Source organism: Pimephales promelas, chromosome 23, assembly GCF_988280905.1.
Source record: "Pimephales promelas chromosome 23, fPimPro1.hap1.1, whole genome shotgun sequence".
Lineage (NCBI taxonomy): Eukaryota > Metazoa > Chordata > Actinopteri > Cypriniformes > Leuciscidae > Pimephales > Pimephales promelas.
Genome location: NC_142791.1, coordinates 5,946,201 through 5,967,908, shown reverse-complemented (window position 1 = coordinate 5,967,908; position 21,708 = coordinate 5,946,201). Strand labels below are relative to the sequence as shown.

At 37.7% G+C, this 21,708-nt stretch overlaps 1 long non-coding RNA gene across 1 annotated transcript; it reads right to left on the bottom strand.

The window, feature by feature from the left end:
• Nucleotides 1–344: 344 nt before the first annotated feature.
• LOC148969378 (uncharacterized) lies at nucleotides 345–7,841 on the bottom strand. The gene is made up of 2 exons (XR_016149482.1): nucleotides 6,803–7,841; nucleotides 345–3,006 (listed from the first exon to the last, which is right to left on the bottom strand). It is a non-coding gene; the product is annotated as an uncharacterized LOC148969378 (long non-coding RNA).
• Nucleotides 7,842–21,708: the final 13,867 nt, after the last annotated feature.

The window sequence follows — 21,708 nt, the reverse complement described above, 5'->3', positions numbered from 1 at the left end:
GAATATATGTGTGTACATAAGGAGATGAGAGTGAGAACGAGAGAGTGTGAGGGCCACAAAATCCTTCAGCATCTGCACCCCCCATGAAAAGTCTGTGTGATTATGGAAATGAACACCACTTACAGATTGCACTGCGGTTCATTGATTTTCTGATGGCCGTCTCGCCAATCCAAGACAAACTCTGTCTGTGCCAAGACAAGCAGGCCAGCAGAACCCCTGCCTTCAGCTCGAAACCCAATGCTACTGCACTCCAGAGTTAACATAAAACGAGATATTTGTGCCATAATCCAATCACACTGCCTAATCAAATTTGCATTTATTTTCTAGGCAAATGATTATCATAGTGTAAAAAGGGGCACGAAATCGGTCCAAATTGCGGAGTTCGATTCGTGGTGAAGGTTTCAAGCGCGTTCCGTCTTTTCCAAGCAAAGTGAATTTTAATTAAATGCAACACATTTAATCTTATGTATTAACTCGTTTCATCTGACTCCATAAAATGAAAAGGGTTTATCAATGATATCTGTGCATCATTAAATATGTTAATGCTTGACTATTACTTTTAACTTAATGAAAATAAAGTCAAAGTCTGTTAGAATAGCCAAATATAACAATTTATTATGTCAGGTAAATGTATCATTAGAATTCCACAAGATAATCAGAGCAAACCATCAAATGTTTTAGAACAAAGAACTTTACCCAACATATTACATGAGCTGAGTCTTGAAGACACAACATCACGGGCTGATCTGAATACAGAAAGCAGCGCCGAACTCTTGTTGCATCTCCCTTTATAATCAGACCTCACCTGATATGTAAATCACCAGGTTTCAATGGAAAGTTACTGAATCCCCCTTCCATGTTTATCGGGGGCAGACCATTTGCTTGGTTGTAATTTGCATTCAGACAACAAGGCAGAAGGTGTTAACTCAAAGACCACACTCCTTTGTGTGACAGTGATTCCTAAACTTCTTAAAAACCTTATTACCTTTTCTTTTATTACTTTGGGAATGAGACATTATTACCAGTCACCCTGAGACCATCAAAATGATTCTAAACAATCCTTAAAGATTATCAGATTCACATGAAAACCATATTCTTGTGTGAGTTTTCAGTATCATTGACTGAGAGAGTGAAAGAGAGAAGATGCAGATAAGATGTTCAGAGAATAGGGGGTAGGGTGTCAAATGTTAATTTGCAAGCAATGCCTTTTGTCTTTAGAGGCCACTGGTCAGATATTTTCTCTTTAACCAGTTTTTCCAGTCTTACAGATTCCCTCCTTGACCCCATGGGTCAGATTCAGACACTTAAGGGGTCACAGAGTAAGACGTTTGGTGTAATCCTTGGTGTAATTCAGCAATTGTCTCTTGGCAATGTTGGCATCTGTAGAAGCTCAGAGGGCTTTGTTCACCTGCAGATCACCTGTTCTCATCAGGCGTATGCAGCATGAGTCCAGCAGGTGGACGAGGCTTTCAGGCTTTCTTCTGGTGATGTGAGCAAAGTTCATAGAGTCAATCTGGACCTCTTGACTTTTTCAGTTGGCGTGTCGTTCCTTCATGAAGACACTCACGTTTTCCTGGCACCTTCCCCGTAACGATAATCTGTCCCTTCTCGACCAATCCTGTCACCTCCAGCGGTGCGGTTGTCTGGACAGACCTCAGTGGGTGAATGGGCTCTCTGTGAGACGTCTGAAAAGCATCTTAAATGTCCATTTCGCGATTGAAACACATATGAACTTGAGCTAAAGAAGAAATGCATGGAAACGCATAATACAACAAGACAAAATCATGTCATGTTCAATGTAAAACATCATGTTCCTTTCAGCAAGTGTGCTCATATTTTTCTCAGGGTATTGAATGGTAAGGATGTCTCATATTAAATATCCAATTCTTAAATATATATATGTTTTTTTGGTCTGAATTATAAAAAGGAAATGCAGCAAAAGGTCAGTGTATTCAAAATAATCAAATAGATTCTATGATAAAAAAGTCATGTAATAAAAACAATCAATGTTCAATCATGTAATAAAAAACAATAAAACATAATAATAATTAAAAATATAATAATCAGTGTTTGTTCAGGAATCTTCCAATGCAAAGCCACTTATGCAATTCTAGGAAGTGACTTGAAATATGCTTAAATCTATTCAAGGATGGAGATTGTTCATTCCTTTCAACAGGTGTGAGAGTGTGTGTTTGTGTGAGGGTATGAGTGCATGTGCGTGTGAGTGTGTGTTTGTTTGTCTGAGTGTGAGTTTGAGTGTTTGTGTGAGAGAAAGAGGGAGAAAGAGTGTGCGTGTGTGTGTTGTTGGCTAAGTCACAGTCAATGACAAGGATGAATTGACAATTCTGTAATTGATTGAAGCGCTCATACTTCAGATCTATTTAGCTATGATGTTACTGTTATTAGTGGTATGTTGAGAAATCAGGGGCCCTCTGATTTTCCAACCACCCCAATAACAATCAGAAGGTTTTTTTTTTTTTTTTTGATGCATTGCATTGATTTGTGACTGTAGTCATTAATATGTGTTTCCAGTGTTTTTCCATGAGTTTGCAGGGTGTGGTGATGAATAGCGTGTGCTATGTCATGGGATCAGCTTCCCATCGTTATGTGTGTGAAGCTATCCGGATCTGTGAGTGTGAAGATGCACAATAGATCTTTAGTGAAGTGACACTATCAGACTCTATGTCATCTTATGATGTGTAGTGTTCAGTCTGGATAGACTTGATCTATTCCGTGTGATGATGCCGTGAGGGTGTTGTGATGGAGGAGTGTGTTCAGTCAGTGTTCATGTCTAGGAGATGGGTGGAATCTATTGTATAACAATTGTGTTGCAAATTTTAGTTCCAGTAAACTGGGAGGCCATCTAATGTAGTGATGTGTTGTTGTGGGATGTAAAGGCCTCTTGAATTGTCTTTTCACCCATCTCCCGAATCTCAGGTTATGTTCTAACAATCATGAAGATCGGCCGTCCCGGCATCCGTCCTCCGAGGAATTGTAGAAGTTAACCTGACAGAAACACGTGCAGAGAGAACCAATTAATTTTGATGTTTTCAACAGTTTCAAATTCAGACATGTGGACATATTCGTTTGCTTGCTCCATTATCATGTCCATTGCAATTTTAATTCCAGCTGTCACATGAAACCGAGTTTCATTGACCAGGTCTGAATTATTGCTGTTGTTGCTTCAGTGTGCGACACCTAAACACTGCTCTTGCAGTCAGCCTTCACAGTCTGCTGTTTCCCAGCATTAGAGATCCGAGTCTTCGGGTTTTAAACTTCAAATTGCTTTCATTTCAGCCAGATCTGTGTGCATGAATTATTTCATGGTGTCATTCACACATTTGGTTAGTGATGGTCTCTCGTTACCTCTGATGTTTAGTTCACACCCTCCTTGTAAATTTTCTTCTTTGGTCAGTTGGCAATTACCTGTGCCACACCACACTTCAGTGAGTGTCTTCCGCCCTTTTGGCACTGGGTATTGGTCAACGAAATCGAATTGTAAGGATTAAATTCACACTTCTCCAATTGATGCCTGCTTGGCGATTACAATATAATGTATACAAGAGTTTAAGAATATGAATGAAATTATTATTTCTGGTCTCTGGAAAAAAAAAATGTTACAGATTTGTTAAATTTAGATGTTAAACTATTAAGCTATTTGCTATTGAGCTGCTACCCGACTAGCAAATGACGCTAATAGCTGAAGGCCTTGAGTGACCAAAGTTGTTAGCTCAGTGAGAGGTTTAGATGCATTTGAGCTTTGGTTCCTGGCAGGGCACTGGTTTGTGTCATCAGAGTGTGGTCGTCTGCGTTTTTTGAAATAGGGAGGAGGTCTGCCTCTGCCCAACGACCAGCACTTTTCCTCTGTATGACCTGTTTTGTGACAGGAATTACAGAATCTGCTCAGTTTTCCACCGTGTGGCTTTCTGAATTCTCCTGCAAATGAGGGATTTTCATGACATTCTATCACAGCAACCTCACCATGTATTTGTTTTCGTGACTCAATTCTTGTTGCCCAGCTAACAATACCTTCGAATGTATTTGTTGCTGGAGAAGCACCATACATGAGCGATTGCTGTACTCGCGGCCCTGCATTTGTAAGTAGTAATTCAAGGAAAGTTACATTGTTGTGGTTAACGCCCTCAATTCCAGAATATTCCTCAAACAGTTCAAACATTTTTTCTGCATATGTCTCAAATGATTCTTCAGTACTCTGTTTCCGATTGAGAATCAGTTCCCATCCAACAGGACTACAACCACGTAGATCGCGCAGACATTGTTTTAATCTATTTAAGATTTCACTCTCAGGCTCGTTTTGATGCATTGACTGCACAATGGTGCCTGTCATCAAAGCCGGTGGTATCTTATAGTTCAGGACATCTGGAATTGAGCTGATAACAATTTGCCAAATATCTTTTGGTTCAAGCTGAAATGCATGTTTTAGGCTAACAATGTGTCTCCACCATGGTTCGAATGGCCCTTTCAAAGGGAATGGTCCGATCTCTGCTTTAAACGAGCTACATTCAGTTACCGTTAGAGGACGCCGAATGGTTGACTCTGTGCCGTTTGGGTGGCGTATCACCTTAAAGGCTGAAACAGACACTTCGTTCAAAACTTTATCACCTGCTTCATCTGTCTGAAAAGGTACAGGGTTATTAGAGCAGGATGACTCGTTTAAGAAGCGCACATTTTTCGTCCCATTGCTGTTGAGCGTTTTGGGAGAAATTGACTTTTCATCGGTTAGTTTAGCCTTAAGATCTGCAATGGTGTATTTGTGATTTTTACACTTTTCAGTCAGGGCTAACTGTTCAGCTAGTAATTTATCTAGCTGTGTTTGAAGATCTTTAATCTTTGCCTCAGACATTTTTGCCTCTGCATTTTTAGAATGCACTTCTTCACATTTAACATCCATAAGCGAGGATAGAAATGTTGTTGACTTATCTAGCCGTTTATATCTTAAGAAGTTTAAAGCCTCAATTATGTCATCTTGTTTTGATTTCTTCTGTTTACTACCCACTGTTTCCCACCAAGTGAGAATTTCATTGTCAATAGCATCCATGTTAAGACCTTTTTTAGTGAGTTTATGCAGTGTAGGCTCGACCTTTTCGGCCCATAGCGTAAACAGGACAGAATCTTTATACATTTTCCAATTTATATTTGGAGAAATTTCTTCCCCTGAAGCTTTGAATATAAAAAGGTTTTTGTTTTAGGATTAATGAGATGTGCGTTCACAGTTTCTGATTCTCATCTATGTTCCTATGCGTGGTTTTTCCGCAGCTATGGGAGTTTTCCACCAAGGATACAAAAATTCAGACTATATGAAGCAAAGTAATTTTAACGTTTGATAATTCTTTTCATTCATTAGTTATATTTTCCCCGTTTTTAGATTAGGAAACTATATCACTCTGCGGTCCTTCTCCAAAGTCCGCATGCCACACCCTCGCCAGGTCCGGTCATCAAATCAGAGGTAATTTGACTAAATATCTAGGATTTGCCGTTCCAAACGTACACAATCAAAGACATATATTTAAGTCCCCTTAAACACCTCCTCGTTTAAGTACACGTAAAATGATACCGGATGTTAGCCATCGCTAAACTGACGCAAAAACTGTGGAAATATACGAATCCAATCTCTACTCGGGAAAATAATCATATCAAAATGAGTTCAAACGTGGTAATTTTTCGTTTTCCAAATATGAAAAGTATTTCTGTCTCAAATTCTTCTCCTTCTTTTCAAGAATTAATGAGCATTGTGAATCACATTATAACCACATTCAGCATAGACACACACGTTTAATTCAGTTCACACAGGATACATGGCCTTGAATACAACATCAACAGCCTTTACCTAAGTGTTCCAAAACACTTACAGTAAAGCAATCCCGTGTTTAAAGAATAAACTTACATTTAGCCTATGTGCACATATAGTAGCACAAACAACTATACAGTGTGTTCTATGAGTGCGTTACATTGTGTGAAGCACAACCCCAAATTTGAAAATACAAATTATTGCATTATTGCTTTTTAATCCCATCTGTGTTACAGTGGAAGCTTTCAAATGCAAAATAAAGTTTGTCAAGATTAGTTTATGTTTATTCTAGAATATCATTCAATGTGGCCTAGGCCCATGGAGGGCTAAGTCAAACAAAGGGTTAAGTGTTTTTGAATGCAGCATGTCCTTAGCATTAGCATTAGCCTCATTTCAGAAGCCGCATGGCTTTAGCATTAGCATTAGCATCATTGTTCAAGCAGCATGGCTTTAGAATTTATAGTCTCGTTTTGGAAGCAGCATGGGCAATACTAGCATTTAACCCTGTTAAATTGCGTCTTAGCCTGTAAATCATATCATTGTGTTTTTTCAAAGTTTGTTTTATCATAAACAATGCATCGTCTGCCTCATTTATAAAATCACGTGTTTTCTGATCGTTTACAAACTTAGATTTTTATTCCTGTTGTTTGTCGATTCTCTTCACGTTTGCTGGTTTGTTTCAACAAAGCCACTACAATAATGAAGACAAACATGCAAGTTTTGTTTTATAGCTCCTCGAGTAACGTTAAGTCTACCCGAAAATCATTTGAAAGATGTTATTTCAAATTTAGGTTTCTTTTCTTTTTGCCTAATCAAACAAGGATATCTTTAAAATCTATTAAACAAGGGTTTTACACTTTTATCTGCGCGTCGCGGCCGTTATCATGTCCTCACGTTTTAGTTTCGGACTAAACAAAGGACTTTCCGACCCGCAAACCACGGCAAACAACATTTTCTCAACACTTTTCAAAAGGGAATGAAAATGTGACTTACCACAGCGGCAGAAGAAAGGAAGATGTTCAAACCTCTTGTTGATTTTAAGATTCCCGTACTTTGCTGGAAAGGACGTTGTTCGCGAAATCCATCTGTTGCGATCACGGAGGCGTGTCACCACTGTAAAAAGGGGCACGAAATCGGTCCAAATTGCGGAGTTCGATTCGTGGTGAAGGTTTCAAGCGCGTTCCGTCTTTTCCAAGCAAAGTGAATTTTAATTAAATGCAACACATTTAATCTTATGTATTAACTCGTTTCATCTGACTCCATAAAATGAAAAGGGTTTATCAATGATATCTGTGCATCATTAAATATGTTAATGCTTGACTATTACTTTTAACTTAATGAAAATAAAGTCAAAGTCTGTTAGAATAGCCAAATATAACAATTTATTATGTCAGGTAAATGTATCATTAGAATTCCACAAGATAATCAGAGCAAACCATCAAATGTTTTAGAACAAAGAACTTTACCCAACATATTACATGAGCTGAGTCTTGAAGACACAACATCACGGGCTGATCTGAATACAGAAAGCAGCGCCGAACTCTTGTTGCATCTCCCTTTATAATCAGACCTCACCTGATATGTAAATCACCAGGTTTCAATGGAAAGTTACTGAATCCCCCTTCCATGTTTATCGGGGGCAGACCATTTGCTTGGTTGTAATTTGCATTCAGACAACAAGGCAGAAGGTGTTAACTCAAAGACCACACTCCTTTGTGTGACAGTGATTCCTAAACTTCTTAAAAACCTTATTACCTTTTCTTTTATTACTTTGGGAATGAGACATTATTACCAGTCACCCTGAGACCATCAAAATGATTCTAAACAATCCTTAAAGATTATCAGATTCACATGAAAACCATATTCTTGTGTGAGTTTTCAGTATCATTGACTGAGAGAGTGAAAGAGAGAAGATGCAGATAAGATGTTCAGAGAATAGGGGGTAGGGTGTCAAATGTTAATTTGCAAGCAATGCCTTTTGTCTTTAGAGGCCACTGGTCAGATATTTTCTCTTTAACCAGTTTTTCCAGTCTTACAATAGCAACAAGCATTTTGCAGAAAGAGCATATTTTATCCTAATTAAATCAGGTAGCTAAAGATATAAAAGAAGATAAACAAAAAAGAAGTGGCAGAGTCTGTAAGAATAAAATAAGGATGTTGCATTTTGTCAATTACATCATAACATTCACAGTTTTGTGCACCTAGTCACTTCAACACAATATTTACCCTATTTTGGTCTATATGAACATTAAAGAAAGAGTAAATAACAAAAGTTTCATTCTTAGGGTGATAAACTACTGGTATTAAGAGGGATGCATCAGATTCAGATTCTTGGAGCATTATGTTTTTTCAATAGCTCATTCCAAATCATCCACAACAGCAATATTACAATAAGGCTACCAAAATGTATAATAGGAGTCGGCAACAGTAGGGGGGGGGGGGGGCTCCTTCAATTATTGTTTGATCTAAAACTAATTATGATCAAATAAAATGTGTTAAACAAAAATACAATATTAGGATAACTAACAAGAAGCTATAGCTCATCTAAATGTTTCAATGTGCCACTTACATTAAAATTTGAAAATGCAGGCACATGATTTTGTACATTAATAACACTTATTGTTAATTAGTAATTAGTAAATGTCTTTGCAATGTGTGGATCATGATGAAGTAGGCCTATGTAAATATGAGAATAAATAGGCGTGTTATGAGAAGCCAAGCCTACCAGTCAGTCACAGGGATCCGTGGCTTATGATGACGCATACAAAATAACTGAGATGTATTAAGAGATCACTGAAATTCTTAAAATTAAAAAAAAAAAAAAAACTCAATCGATATCAAAACAGCGTAAGTGATGTTGCGTTAAGACAAATAATTACGGGTGAACAGTGACACCCAGTGGCCAACTGTGTAATTGCGTTTAGTAAGTGGAATCTGCTCATCTAGCAGATTCAGATCAAAAATTCATGTCGAATCCGTTTCTTAAACCCCACGGCTCATCTTTAATTCAAAACCCACCTGCTTGGTTTTTACGTTACACTCCTGTCTGAGGTGCTCCGACAAATCTTCAGCAATGCTGCTGCTGCTGGAAGTAATCTAAATACTGAAATATTCAGGAGCGGAGCAAGAGTCGAGTGCAACAGGGTTTTACTTCCGCTGATACAAGCTGGTGAACATGAAATCTACTAAAAGTCGGATGCCTTTTGGGACTTAAGCAAGAAGACATGATGAAATATGTTTTTTTCTTAAAATGTCACCTTGATTTTATATCTTACATCATGAGTTTTTTTTTTTTTTTTTAAATCACATTTGTTCTCGTCTAAATTTGCCGTAGCCTACATAGGCCTACTGATGGACAGCTTCTCATTTGGGCTTAATGAGTAAAGGTGATTAATGTTTTGTGATTTAAACATGTCATTTCCAGCTACAGGGTCTTTATGATGGTCAACAGCATCAGGATGCTTTCCACAGAGGACGGATAATTCAAAGCATGCAGAAACAGGAATTAAAGGCCCTGAACAGCAATTGGATCCACCCTTCATTACCTGGGCTCAGCTATACACACCATAACTGCCCATTTGCTCTAATGAGGTTTGACAATTATGAGGTTAATAAAGAATAATTTTGACAGGGTTTATTGATATGGTTGGGAATTAAATGATTAACTATCTCATTAAAATTAAGAACCTTGAAGTGCAATTACTTGTGAAATGAATTGACCTTCACAAGTGAAAAGATGTATGTCCAGCAAAGATGGAGAAAAAGATGTCTAGTTTGCAGTGTCTTAATTTAAACTGGTGTTTTTGTATCTATATGTGCATAGTAGCAATTATCATCTTTAAACAATGACCCTTTCTCCTCTTGTATCGTACAAGTAACAGGGCTACACAGACTATTTAAAATAATGAGACAAGTTATATGAGGTTTTTGATCTGACAAAGGATCCCAAAATAGGACTTTCTCAGAGGGGTTGTGCTCATTAACTCATCACTATAAATACTGTTAAAATATCATTCAAAAAAAAAAATGAAACGCAGTTCAAAACAGATTTAAGTTCCAAACTCGAACTAACTGGCTGCTTAATCGTGTTTATACCAGGCCTCAAACCAAGAAAGTATTTATATTAAACTATAAACTGCATACAAATAAGCCAAGAACAGTTAAAGAGAGAGAGAATAAAGCGGGGCTACAAACTCAGACCATGACCTTCCCTCACAGTGAGAACTTCAGATCAGGCTTCATTCAAAATCTGTGGGATTTTTCCTCATTTTCAGTGCTTAGTTTGAGGGAAGAGCTGCTTAACAGATCTATTTGGTAAAATGGAGGTGTGCTCTTAGATAAAAGCATAAGCAAATTGGCCAAAATGTTTAATAAACAAACACACACTTTCCAATTCTATGTAAATCTGTTGAGTTTTCTGCAGGAGCAGATTCTCTGTGGGCCAGAAATATATTTTTTCTTTTATATGCAACATTTCCTGATAAATGATTGAACTGTATTTTAGTTATTCTGCATTTGTTGATGATTTCCTGTTCGTTTATTCTGTTCGTGTTTTGATTAAGTACCACTAAATGAGGGTTATTGGGATTTTGATTGAATTTAGCTGTAACAGCTATAATGTGTGAATTGATGCCCGAACAAGCCCATTTGACACGGTGTGAGATCTCCATTAATGATGGCTTGGCACTTTTAATGGATTTCCCAGACACCCCATTATATCTGCGGGTCATTCAGTGTGTGATAAGTGCTCTTTCTGCCGTCCTGAGTTTTTAACACGCTTTTAAAAAATACAGCTGAGCATAAATTTCTTTCTATTGATTTTTAGTATTTCACTTTATCTTTTTTTCTGCCTGTGGCTGTGTGACTGCCTCACAGTCTTTATTATTTGATCGATCCGATGTTAGCTTGGCAGATAAGCTAAATCATCACTCAATAATCGGACATGTTTCCTCCATTAGAGACCCCACACAAAGTTCTCGTTTAAAGTCATGTTCTCGTATATCAGATTCATCTAATGTATGCATCTAATTATCATATTTTGTACAGGATTGACAATGGCAATTGTTACATAGGAGGAAGGATGGAAATAAAAATCTACAAAAACAATATGGACAGTATGGTGGTAGTGGGGAGTGATGGTAATGACAATGGTAATAAATAATAAATGGTTACTTTGTGTACACACGCATACACATACCCACGCTCATACACGCTCACTTACACACTTAGATCAAACACTTAATCACTCTTGCCACTGCTGGAATTATGGATTTACAAGATTGCTCACTACTGCACTATGTTGGTTTGTTTGTATGTATGTCTGACTGTTAAATAAAAAAAAAAAAAAAAAAAAGATTCATCTAATGTTACCCGCAGTCGCACTACAAACTTAAACAATTTCCTTTTCTTTTGTGTAAAGTCAACAGTTTGCATTTTTGCAGTTTTTGAAAATAGTCATTAGAAGGATTCAGTTAAAAAGTTAAGGGAAGGAACATACAGGGTCTGATCTGATGAGTCAAAATAGCACTCACGTCTTTCTGATATTCTTATATGACACCACAGGGGTGGCAAGTGACTGTCTTTATGAGGGAATCAGTGAATCACTCAACCGTTTTTGTTCAAAAACGCTGATTCATTTAGGAACGAATGCGAGTCATTGACTCGTTCACTCAACTGATTTGTTACAAAATTCAGAACTGATTCATTCAGAACAAAACAACTATTGTGTGCTGCTCAGAGATTTCTTTGGCAGGTCAAGCATGTTTTCTATGAGATACATTATCACCATGAAATATTGCTTAAGTAAAAGCAATTCTTAATAATAATAATTTGTAAGAACCAATAACAAAATGAAACGTATTGTTACTTGAAGTATTTAATTGTGTTATCTAGGCAACTACATGCAGGCCTGTGTGTAACTGTGAGTTATCTCAATTCTGTTTATTCTTTAAAATGTTTTTTTTTGTGTGTGTGAAAATTGTTAGGTTGTGTCATATGGTCATGAATCTTAATTTTCCTCTTTATTATCATTTCATTCTCTACCTCTAATGAGGTGAATTACCAACTATTTGACACGGCATACTTTTTTATTTTTCATTTCCATAACTGTAAAATGTACACACGGTGTGATAAATATGCATGCAAAATCTATTTCAAATGTGCTTTTCATCACTTACACTGTAGTAACACCTGTTTTGTGAACTAATTTATTATAATATGCACAAATACTACAGAGAACTGACGACAGGCTGGCAAAAGTGACAATGAACTGTGAACTCTGTCAAATCAGATCTTAAAGGGATAGTTCACTTTGAAAATATTTTATGGTATATTTTATCTTACCTCAAGGGCATCCAAGATGTAGGTGTCTTTTGTTTCGCAGTAGTTTCAATTTTGATATTTTTAGGTGAAACCGTTCATCAGTCATATAATGGAGGTCTATGGTCACCACATCAAAGAGCATGCACAGAGAAGTCCAAATTAAACATGATTTAATGACTCGTAAATGTAAGTACACACTGATGGCCTAAGACATGAAACGAGCGGTTTCTGTGAGAAAACAAACAGTATTTATATCGTTTTTGCCTCTCGTAACCACAGCCACGTCCAAGTGATCGCTTCGGTCTGCGCAAGCGCCGGGAAGTGCTGGAAGTGATCTAAATATAGTTGTGAAAAAATTCAACGTTGTCTGTTGATATATCGAAATCGTCTTCCATTGCGATTTCATGTATATCTAAATATGTTTAGATCTTCACACCGAAAAAGGAAACACTTCCGAAATCTCTATGTAAATAATGAGTGAAGTACACTCGCGAGAGCGTGGCTCTGGTTAAAAGAGGTAAAAATTATATAAATACTGTTCGTTTTCTCACACAAACCGCTCGTTTCGTGTCTTAAGCCATCAATGTGTACTTACATTTACGAGTCATTAAATCATGTTTAGTTTGGACTTTTCTGTGCATTCTCTTTGAGGTGGTGACCATAGAACTCCATTATATGACGGACAGACAAGAATTGTGTGACCTAAAAAGATCAAAATTGAAACTACTGCGGAAACAAAGACACCTACATCTTGGATGCCCTTGAAGTAAGCTGAAACATCCCAAAAATGAATTTCAAAGTGAACTATCCTTTTAAAACAATACTTCAGTCTTCAGGACCTCTTTCTTTTAAGAGGGCTTCCTTGAACTCAGATTTTGATTGGTCTGTGTCCATTATCAGCTTTCATTAATGAAGTGTTCTTAAGCGAGGTCAGTGTGCACTCCAGTTAACTACCACTCTGCTGCTCTGTTGTAATTGAAGTAGCATATGAACAGGGTCTATTAAAAAGAAAGTCCATATCAAAGCAGTATTCTATTGTGAGGTTAGGATGCGTTGCTTGTCACACAGTGATAAAGCCGCAAAGCACTGTACTGTATGTCCATAAAGGATTTATACAAGTAAATACATTATGTTAGGAGGGGTAAATGTTTTAAAGACATCGCTCTTGGATGCTCTTAAAAATTAACAAGGTTAAATATTTATGGGATTTGCATTAGACGCCTTCGTAAAAAAATGTTATGCCGCGAGTCAGGCATTGTGTGTGTATTAACAGCGGAGTGCTTGACATTTGAAAGGCTCAGTGTATTAACTCTCCCCTTTTCATGCATCATGCAGCTGTCATTATTTGAAACGATGTAAAATGCAGGGAGACATTTTGCAGGAAATTACAGCCTGCGCACAAGATGCTTGTCGACACAAATAGGAGCCTTTGAAATGAGAAACTAATGGGTTATGCTGATGTTCTTGAATTAAGTGGCAAACAGTCCAGACCGGTTTAACAGAGGCCTGTTCATCAGTGATGCTGTTATCAGACATGCTCTGGGGTTTACGGAGGAACCGTCCATGTCTTATCGGGTTTATATGGGAATGTATCAGCCCACAGGACATTAGGGGAAATGTCTCTCCCGATGTGCCACACAAAATAAGATTTTCTTGATAAAATGGAAATAATTTTATTTTCAGTCATGACGTAAAAAAAAAAAAAAAAAAAACGGTCATCTTCGAGGTTTGGATCGAGGTTGTACTTGAACATATTAAGGATATGTTTAACTTGTCCTGCATCTGGTCAGACATTAACATGGCTTGTTGAGAATATGTTAATTCTTTTCTAAACAATCTTACTTGTGTTTTATGTGTGTAAGACAATAAAACATGTGGGGGGGGGGGGAACCCATAGACTTACATTACAAGAATAATGGAAGTCATTATTATTCAAGACGCCCAACATTTAACCCGAAAATAATCATATAACCATTACAATAACAACCGTTGTCCGTAACAGAATCTATACTGTATCAGACACACAATAATTTCCCAAAAGCCAGCTGAAGTGCTTTTACAGAAGCACACAGACATTTATCCAGTGCCACTAAATCCCTGCATCAACACTAAATCCTCCCTGATGCGACAACACAGACAAGCCGGTATTCAGTTCCAGCTCTGTACACACACAGCCCTGCTCAGGTCATTCCTCAATATGCCAAACAACGCGGCGTGTTCAGAGACCACAGAGTGAGAGACATTACAGCTAACTAATGAGACTCCATTTATTCTGCCTGCCAAAGCTCAAGATAAAAACACACTCTTATACAGAATAGTCTAACAGAGAAGCACTATCTGAATCTGACGCCTGACATGATATGGGGCCTCAGAAAATGATAGGTAAAGGAGGAATATGTATTATGAAGAATAAACAGCAGCTTGAGTCGAATATTGTGATGATAGGCTATTTCCAAATAGCTAATTTACTATTTCAGTTTTGCTTGTTTACTATTGTTTTAATGGATAATGTATACAGCCAGACACCTGTTATAATCGTAATATCGACACAGAGAGACAGAGATTGAGGCTTATGTTTCACATGTTAGTCTACAATGCTATAATAAATAATAATAATAATAAATAAACTTCTATTTTAGTTAGTAGGCTTAAATAAATAAAAGTTGCCTAGCGCTGGTTTTGTTACCGAGTGCTATTCTGGAGTGCTTGATAGCACCATTTATCGATCAGATGGTGCGCTCAGTCCTCCTGGGAAGGTGGTATTAGTCAGGGGTATAAAAATACACCGTGCCACAATATATCACAATACAAAAATGCAACAATACTACATATTATGGATAGTGACAGACAATATGTATCGTGGATAGTTCCCCAAAATAAAAATAAAAAGTTTTATATGGTTTTATAAGGTAAAAAGTTTTTATGTTGAATATAATGTATAATAATTCAATGGGGGAATATTTGTGGTTCCTGATAATGCCAAATGACTTGTGTTACTTGACCAGTAAAAAGTGCCCAACATTATTTTAAATATATCTAACGTTAGTCAGAAAAATTGCAAGAATATTCGTCTAAAATAATTCTGTATTTTCATCTTCAGAAACATGAATATTTTTATTCTGGTCCAAACCTATTCATTTAAACCCACTATGTAATTTCAAAGTTAACATTTTAATCAACAGTAGGCTAAATTTTTAGTTAACATTTTACCATATGTCTTGGAGTATCGCAATATCGTATCGTGAGTTCAGTATCGTGATATGTATCGAATGAATTGTGACACCCCTAAATAATGTGCTTGGGATGTGTAATTCTATCATATTTTATGCAGGCAAATATTTTAATAAAAAAAAAAGCCTGACAATGTCACTGCTACCTTGTGGAATTCCACTATGTTTCTCAAGCCTGGAACAGACCAAGCCGACGCCAACGAACTAGCGCTGATGAAAGCCGACTGTGTTGTCGCCTCTCGTCCGCTCTCGTCGAGGTAAAAAGCTGCACTTGAACACACCGAGAGAACTACAGGCGACCGCCAGCTATAATGTGCGTTCTGCTTCTGCGCCTGCGTGTAATGAGCCAACTGTCGTAAACCGACGCAGATACACATAACGTAAGTTAAATATAGCAGCGCGTGCTTACCGTTTTGAATATCAATCCTGCTAAACGCTTTCTTTATTCCACTCCACTCATGTTAATCTTGAAATATTCGCCAAGGAACACTCAGGTAAGAAGACGTAACATAAGAACAGCCTTCTATCTTTACCGTTTTGACTTCTTTGCTCGCTGTTTTGCGTTTATAATCTTGCACTGACTCTTTCACTAAGCTGAACAGCCAATCAGAGCTCTCTTTCCCCAACGGCCCGACGCCGATTCAATATGTCGAATCAGACGAAACAAAGTCGACGAGGACTATTTTCAGCCAACAGCACGGACCCGTGCGTAATATCACACCGAGGAAACTTAGTTGGCCGATTCACAAAATCTGCCAGACGACCGACCGTCGGCTTGGTGTGTTCCGGTCTTATCAAAACACGATCTTTCTGACATGACTTGCACGCACGAACCCTGATTCAGTCGTGGCGCTCTAGAATACAAAGTTGCATCTGATTAGTCAATTGCATTCTGCAAACATTCTATCATTAACATTTGACCGTTTTGTCTCAAGCAACCAATTCCAAACAAAACCTTGCAGGGGCTAAAGATTTTACATAGCTTCTTTCATGCAAATCTTGGTATGAAACAAGTGACATCAACCACTCTTTCTTTCTCTCTTCAGGGTCTATTCCCACAGTGTGTTTGATAGAGCTATTCAGACTGCGTACCTTTCCCAGTCCCTCGTCAGTGTGAGCTCTCATCCAGGTTACGACAGCTGTCGGCTTGATCTACAGCCTCGGGCTGGCGCTGTAATGTAGACCAAATGGCCTGAGTCGCCTGCGATAATGCAGCCATTCTGGAGGAAATTGGAAATCAATTCTTGTCATCACTAAAGATAATTCTCCCCTTTTTCTCCTTTCCTGTTTAGCAAATATCTAAAGATGAGAAGTCAAAAGGATGAGTGTGATTTCATGTGAAAGATTGCACTGGGGGTGTGCGTGTTTCAGTTTATTGCCTAAATAGGCCTACATAAAATCCATATTTATTTCAATATAAAAATATGACAAATCTGAGTTGTTCACTTAGCATAAAACGCTTTAAATCAGAGAAACACACATATGGACATAATATTATTTACGCGCGCGAACACAAACACACTCACATAATGAATCAACTTGCAATTTAGGCTATACAATTATCATCCTGATTTACGTCTGTGGAAACAGATGTCCTCAGGGCTGAATTTGACCCTAGCAAAATTAATTTATAAATATAGAATGACAAAAGGCAAACTCATTACTGTCCTCAGGGTATGTTCCTAATAATGAGTTTCTTAGCATAATTATATGAAACATTTGAAGCGGAGTCCAAAATTAACACACCAAATGAGAGTGAAAAGTGGCTGGTAACTTATATAGCCTATAAAGAATTAGCTACGACATAGACATTGGTTTAAAATGTACATGTATTCAACATTTAGTTCTGTTCCTCAAATTTGATTGGTTGAAGTATAACATTTAACATGCATCACTCCAGATGATGGTGTATGTGATCAGTGGAGGCTTTTTTTTTTTTTCATAAAAAACTTCATCCGTCAAAACAAAGCTAAGACAAAAAGTGTAAAAAAAGGTTTAAAAAAGGTGCACTGTGTAATTTTTAGCGACATCTAATGGTGAGGTTGTGAATTGCAACCAACAGAAGTTACAGTGGCCGACAGGGAAAATAGTCTGAGACAGCAGAGAGTAGCCAACAAATGAGGTTTCTTTACAAAGATAAATTAAGAAGGTTTCAGATTTACTTAATTATTCAGTAATAAGACTATTATTCAGTAATAATAATGTTATTGTTAATAACATGTCGACTCCTGTAGAAACATGTCGGCGCATTTCAATGTAAGGGGTCCCGCGGTTTATGTAGACAGAAATTGCTCATTTCAAAACACAAGGGTTCAATAAGTAAGGTCTTTACACCACTGAAAACATAATATTTATATATAATATAAATATACAGTATACATAATATATATATATATTATGCACATTATACACATGATATTCCCTAGTTGTTGAGAACAGTGTATTTTCAGACATAATTACTTACTTTATATTTAGACATTATAAAATATTTTTTTTGTCAAAGTCTATTTATTCCAGTTTATTCAATTTTTACTTTTTTCAAAGCTTTTAAGTGTCAGTTTTTTTGCAATATTGTTACAGTCAAAACACAATCTTTTTTTACCCACAAATTTAAAATTCAATAAAAATGTAAAAATAAAATTAATCAGATCCATCTGGCTATATCTATTTAAGTCTGTAATTTTTGTTCCCATTCATTTTTTATTTTATTTTTAAGAACATTTAGCCTTTTCAAAAAAGTTTTTTTGTGTGTGTGTGATAAGCCCCATAAAATAACTATACAGTAATATCATTCTGCTGAAGTAAAAAAAAAAAAAAAACGTTACATTTTTCAACTAATAAAACAGCACCAGGGAGTTAATACTCACCAATACTCACCAGTGTGGCGTACAGAGAATTTTGGGCCCTAAATTGATACCGTGGTTTACCATATATCAATTTGGTAAAGGCAAATAACATTGATGTTTTTGTTAATATCAACTTTATGACTCTTTTGACACATGGACTTTTTACATTAGATTTCGATGACAAGATATGTTAGAATTTGCTCACATATGAGAAATCAAAGAGAAAATCAGGGGTTAATGAGACAGAGCTATGCTGCATATATCAACGTCAAACCTGCTGGAATAAGATGAAAAAAAAAGCTGTGTTTTTAACTCTGCTTCCCATTTGTCAGGCAGATTGGCTGTGAGAGGAGCATCCTGTCTGGTTAGTGGCTAGGAAAGGAAGGATGTGGAAAGATCCCATGGGAAAAGAGAAAACATCACTGCACGTCTCGGCTATCCCACAAGAGGCTTTGCTCAATATTAAGTGCACACACACTCACACTTCAATCTCCGGCTCATCATCCCACCACACCCACTCCTGCAATCCATTGTCGATCTGTTCCACAAGCCCTCTCCCTAAAATAGCACACCGTTGTCAGATATGATAAAAACAGCAGGCTTGCAGCGAGACGGCAAGAATGAAAAATATCTGTCTGTTTGTTTGTAACATTACAGGACTTGTATATTTACGTTCTCGTGGGACAAAACCGAAGGCAGGAACCATCCATCTTGTTAATTGGGACAGTTTATAAAGCAACATTGCACTGACAAAATGTCTTTCTCTCTCTTTTTGCGCTGAACTAAATACAGGACTGTGTGAATCTGAGATGTAATCTCGGTCAACTCTGCTGTAACCTAAAATCTTTTAGTGGTTACTTTAATCTGAACAAAAGCTTTGTGAAAGCTGTTATGCCTGGTTCAGAAAACACTATTTTTTTTTTTTTTTTTTTGTCTGTTACGAAGGTCAATGTGTCAGATTACGCGATTTTGACTACTAAAATCTTGTCGTGGACAAGACACGTCAGACCAGACATTGCTTCCTGACCAGTCATTGCATGCCGTCTTTAATGGCGCGCGTGATGTCATCAAGAAGGCAAAACTAGTAGCGAGTGACTTCCAGAAACGAACGTAAACAAACAGTGAATGAAACGGTGAGTGTTGTCTTGGCTGTCCTGTGGTCAGAAAAAAGTAAAAAAACAAAAGAAAACCCGACAATGGACACGTTCCTGGATTGCTCGAAGAGGACAGTATGGGCTGTCAATCCTCCAAAGAGAACTTGAGGTAAAATATTGTTTTCTTATATATTTTTTACTTTTAACGTTAGCACCATCACCATTTTTGAAAGTTGTGTATGGAAAAGCTTCTGTGCTCCTATTGGTCAACCTCATACATACCGTTAAAAAAAATTAAACATTCTAGTCTTTTTGTCGTGAAGCATCGCAGACGCGACATAGGTTGTCGGCCACAATGACACACTAAACGAGATGATACGATCGAATCTTGCGTCCCGACGCCCGTTGTCGTTTACGAACCCTCGCGACACCCTACGTCAAACGGATCGTGCCAAAATCGGGCTAAAATTGGATAATGTGAACCAGGCAATAGAAGCAGCGGACAAGTTTAGGAAAACACCTTTTTCAAATAGAAGCAAAAAAAAACGTTACGCACTTTGGTCATTTATTTACACGACAATGGCGTTTTAGGGGCCTGCAAACAGGTTTCTAAGTGCACAGTACCTTTATCGTCTACGTGTAAACTACAAAAACGTGTGACGTCATGCGTGTGCGTATTACGTGTTAAGTCTACTCTATAGGTGCGTAGTGTTTCTTTGCAAAATGACAACTTCTGGCCTGGCACGCCAGGCCGTTCTCATTGCAAGGCGACATGTACAACGCTTTTGACAAAGCGTAGACATCTAATGCACATGGCACCCTTTAGTGTCAATATGACACACAGATATATATGCGGCAGAAGGCGCCTCCTAGTGGTCTAACCCTAACCCTACCCCAGACCTAAACCTACCCATAACCGAAGCATGTTATATTGACGCTAAAGGGTGCTCTGTGCGTTGGATTTATACACTTTGGCAAAAGTGTCGTATATGACGCTTTGGGATAAGAATGCGTTGGGCATGCATAATTCAGAATAAATTACATAAAAATATAAATAAATTACATTTTTATATAAAGTGGAATAATGTTTCATAATATTTACTGTATTTTGACATTTTGTCTACATCCGACGCGCATAGCACCCTTTAGCGTCAATATGAAATGCAGACCAGAAGGCGCCTCCTAGTGGGTCTAACCCTAACCCAGAACTAAACCTACACATAACCGAACAGAGCTCTGTGTGTGTTATATTGACGCTAAATGATGCCATGTGCGTTGGATTTAGACGAAATTTCAAACGCGTCAGTATATGACGCCCTAGGATGAGAACGCGTTGTAAATACATAGGCTACTTGGTGAGAATAATAAACTTCTTTCAATTTTTTTTTTTTTTTTAAATCGCACTGACCCTAAACCTTTGAAGGATATTGTACATTTTGGCACAAACTATCCCTTTAAAATATTTACTGTTACTAGAAAGAGACAATGCTTAAAATGCTCTACATTGAAAATTTTAACCAAAACAGTTGCAAAATGCAAATTTAAAGCAAGTTATTAATATCTTTCAATATCTTTCTTTCACCCTCCTAAGATAGGGTATATAAGTATTTCACACTTTAAGTCGTCCTTTTGACTGAGGACAGTTTAACCTTAACCAGCAGAGCCCGAGGAGAGACGCAGAGCCCCTGAGGTTTCACCCCACAGCGTCTGGAAACTAAATCAAGCCGATTTTAAAACAGAGAGATCTTGTTAAACTTCACCAACAGGTCTCCAAGAAAAAGTTAGGGGACCCGAGAGGCAGTTCATAAACAGTGAAAGCACACGGCAGTGTTTGCCAAAGGAAACAGACTGCTTAGAGGGGGAAAAAGTCAAACTGCGCACACACACACACACACCCTTTGCCAGCTCACTGGAGCCTGCGATGAAGGAAGGAGGAAAAGAGTGGCTTAAACAGGTAAGGACTGATAGGATATCCTTAGGTCACAAAAATAATTTGGATGAAAGTAATCTCACCAGCCTGGAGTTTCATACATGAGAGGAATACAAACAGCTTATTGTGGCAGAGAGAGGAAGTGGGAGGAAATGAGGTCACTAGCAATCTCCTCTCATATATTGCCTTTGTAGCCTGGGCTGAGACAAGGTGACCACAGCCCTAACCCAGACAATATACTGCATATGGATGCATCATTTCAAGATTGACTCCTCCTGGCTATAGAAGGCATGAAGCAGAAGTTGAAACTCCCCTATTGTGACTTATATCCGAGCGAAACGGCTTCTCGGACAAGGACTTTTGTTCATCTGGAATGGTTTGCTGTCGCTGTGACAGGTTGTCCCAACCTCACGCCAGTGAACACGTCGCCAGATGAGAGATGAGATGTCGCTGCAAGAGGGAGGGGAAGTTATTTTGA